Raw genomic sequence first — 4,505 nt, 5'->3', positions numbered from 1 at the left:
TATATATATATATATATATATATATATATATATATATATATATATATATATATATATATAATCTTTCCAATTATGGGGTAGAAATTTATTTTACACACACATATATACAGTATATATATATATATATATATATATATATATATATATATATATATATATATATATATATATGTGTGTGTGTGTGTGTGTGTGTATGTATATATATATAGAAAGATTTATTTATGTATGTATATATATATATATATATATATATATATATATATATATATATATATATATATTATATTTATATATATTTCATAACACGCTCACAATCCCTTTAATTACTAAATGTATCTCAGAAGGAAATCGAGTTTAAAAACTACCAGAGTGCTGGTTGTTCATGCAAAACTTCAAAGTGGGGTATATAACCCATTAATGTTTGAGAAAGACTGTTACAGGGCCTAATGCCAGTTGCTTCCAACTCCATCTAGCAATGAACTATGCACCTGGTAGAGAGACATTTTGTGTTGAGTCCCAGTCCATGTAAAGACGGGTTTGCAATCTTATGACATAGGTTTTGAAAAATCAAACGTTTACAACATTTAAAACCCTCCCACTTGAAGGGACATTAAAGTAACATGGTATATATATATATATATATATATATATATATATATATATATATATATATATATATATATATATATATATATATATATATATATACATATATATATATGCGTGTGTGTGCATTGTGTTTATAAGTGTATCCGTATATGCACATCAACTCATAAACGTATTTACTACAAACCAATTATATTCTATTATTGCAATTATATAGGCATTCACCTACAATCAACGCATTGAACAGGACGAAGGATTTGCTAAAGCATGTTAACCTGACACTAAAACATCCAAAGTTTCAATACTTTCAAAACCAACTGCAAACTGAAAATCATTACAATAAAAAATAAATTATCTAAAAATTTTTATAAGATAAGGGAAAACATAATCTGGTTAACCACGCATTGGCGAAATGAGTTCCATTTAAAGGCAGACGCTGTTCGGTATATATTGGCACTCTGCCTGCCACAAAAATACATGTTCATTCCTTTAGTTCTCGTATAATTTATATTCATTCTTAAAGCTCTTTCATCATCGTAAATGAATACACTGCTCGCTAGGATGTATATACCAGTGTACGCAACCCGTCAAAATGACGGAGAAATATTTAGATGAATACGCATACACACAGATCCAACCGTTCCGACCCCCATTCCTTTTCCTAGCTACAAAATCTCACCAGGGTATGGTACCCCTCCATCTCCCCTTACTTGAGGGACAGGGAAAGACCAGTAGTTATACGTTTTGTCGCTGAGCGTGATCGGAATATATATATATATATATATATATATATATATATATATATATATATATATATATATATATATACACACACACCCAGGTACTTGCTCTTTATTATATATGAGAGATTAATGAATGTGTATATATATATATATATATATATATATATATATATACACCCAGGAAGAAACGGATAAAGGAGCTTGCTAAGAGGGACAATGGGTAATTAAGGGCCCCCGATAGCTAAAAGAAAATGAGTGACGTCCATAATATACACCTTTCTTCACGTTTCATCAAAATAAGTCTTGGTTATGAGTAAAAGGGAGTTTTAATATAGCACGTAGTTTAGGGATTATATTTTTTAAAGAAAAATAAAGCAAAAAACAGAATATTTCCAATAATATCATCAGAATGCCGAAAATGGTTAGTTATGTTTATAACAAAAACTTTTTAATTAATGTGGGTTTTATTCAAAATGTCATTAATAGAATTAAATGCGAACTGTAACTTAAGTCCTATTAACATTCAATTTTATTGTTGAGCTCACTTGTAATTTCTTTCCTCTCTCTCTTTACACACACAAAGACACTCACACACAGATATATATATATATATATATATATATATATATATAATATATATATATATATATATATATATATATATATACATATATATATATACATATATGCGTGTAAATATGTACGTGTACTTATATATGTGAACATTTGCATATATATATATATATATATATATATATATATATATATATATATATATATATATATATATATAATATATATATATATATATATATATATATATATATATATATATATATACACACACACGATCTTTTTCTTGGATAGTTAGGATCCAGAGAGTAATAACATGCCATTTTCGTTAAGTATTTTGGAATGACCTTGCTAGTCTATAACTTTCTCCAATCATACTCTGCCGCGACATAACCTATTACTCATTAGTTAACAAACATAACCGTTTTCCCTAACACGATCCAGTTTGATGTTTGGTGAAACCACGGTAATAACCTCTTGATGACCTAAAGAATACATACAATATGAGAGAGAGAGAGAGAGAGAGAGAGAGAGAGAGAGAGAGAGAGAGAGAGAGAGAGAGATAAAGTGAAGGATGATATGGAGTGTAGTAGTCTGGTGGAAGCGGATTCCTTTAATAGAAAGCAATCAAGAGGTCATAACAGGCATCCGACCCCTTAATGTAGAGATAACAGTGAGAGAGAGAGAGAGAGAGAGAGAGAGAGAGAGAGAGAGAGAGAGAGAGAGAGAGAGATAAAGTGAAGGATGATATGGAGTGTAGTAGTCTGGTGGAAGCGGATTCCTTTAATAGAAAGCAATCAAGAGGTCATAACAGGCATCCGACCCCTTAATGTAGAGATAACAGTGAGAGAGAGAGAGAGAGAGAGAGAGAGAGGAGAGAGAGAGATTCAACAATTAAAAAGTGCAGGAAACTTTTCACATTAGTCCAGCCTCTTCCAGTATGCAAATGAATTGAATTACAAATTCAGTTCCGTGTGTTTACATAAAGCATTCAGGTTCCGTTGAACGTCGGAAAATGGTATTTGCTGAGATAACAATCCTTGCTAATTTTTGGTGGCGAGAGAGATAGAGAGAGAGATAAAATCCCTGTATTTTATCGCATTCCCAATTCGTTCAAGGTTAAAGTAAACTACGTCATGTTTAGTTTTCAAAGATAAAAAATAACTTCTTTGACGAACCTACGGGATAGTGAAAATATCCTACTTAAAAGTAACATATCTTAAAACTATCTTTACTTAGATTTAAATACTATGATAAGAAGAGTCACCTAAAGTAAAAGTAACTCTAAATATATAGCCTATTTAAATAATAATCCCCTCACTGAGAGCAATGACAAATAACCTAATACAAGATTTTGTTTTCTTAGAAATACTAAGTATCTAAAAGGTTTCGTTTCCTTGAAATATGAATATCAATACTAAAATCATGATATTTTCTTTTCTTTTACAATGAACGCCTCATTAAATAATACTCAAAGCGATATGTTTTATAAATACTTTATTTTTCAATTCGTCTTAGAATAAAATAATTAATATCATCCTTTTTCCTGTAAATAAACCACTCGTGCATCATCACAACAATCTTGAAATAGCAATGATAAAGTGAAACTTATAATGATTCTATACTTTAACTAAGATATCCCATACGTTAAAGGTCAGGCTGCCAATTACATGGTTTTCTATAGCTTTCAATTCCCTAATCATTTAATTAAAAAACACAGTATTTTGAAATAAATCTTTTTCAAATGAGGATTAAATCAAAGATAAAAGCAGTCCCTTAAATCATGAGCTTTAAGTCGGAACAATGCCTAATAATATTACAAGAGACTATTTTCAATAACGAAATATTTACATAGATATACAAAAAAATCACCAATATCTAAACGATAGAGCTAAATAAATACACTCAAATTCAAGGAACCACCTGCGTAATATCCTACCAAGAAACCAATTCAAATCCTGTTCGAATGCAAGGTAATTAAAACCAAAAGAAAAAAAAGTAACAGAATGAATATCTCTTCCTGAACTCCCAAAGATCCGCAGAACTATTTGTATATTCAGTGGAAGTCAACACGCTCCAAGTCCACTCTTGTGTGCCTTTTATAGGCAAGTAAGACCCTTTTTCTTTTGTACAACTTAGACGTGTATCCCTTTTCGGGAGTCGATTTATGCTAAATAGTTCCATTTTCCGAAAAAGAATACGAAATAGCAGAGAAAAGTTTTGGATGATGTCTTATCTTTCTTATCAGCTTAAATCATCTCTCATTTGCATTGATATCCGTATTCTTCAAAGGCTTTGCTAAAAATTACTACGATGAAAATTGAGAAATGAAAAAGTTTTCTTTCACTAAATTATAACATGATTTAGACTAAGTTGACAAAATTACATTAATAAACAAAGATGGCTTTATTTATATTACCTTTGGAGAAATCTGATACTGAACATTTAGATAGTATAATAAAAATGTAGATCGGATTAGATTTTATTTGCCAAAATACAGCACCGACTAGCGAGATTCTATTCACAAATTGTCAAATTATTACAAAATAAGCAAATATTTCCTAGATTTTCTCTACCTAATGT

The sequence above is a fragment of the Palaemon carinicauda genome, chromosome 28 (assembly GCF_036898095.1).
Source record: "Palaemon carinicauda isolate YSFRI2023 chromosome 28, ASM3689809v2, whole genome shotgun sequence".
Taxonomy (NCBI): domain Eukaryota; kingdom Metazoa; phylum Arthropoda; class Malacostraca; order Decapoda; family Palaemonidae; genus Palaemon; species Palaemon carinicauda.
Note: the sequence above shows the minus strand (reverse complement) of the source record.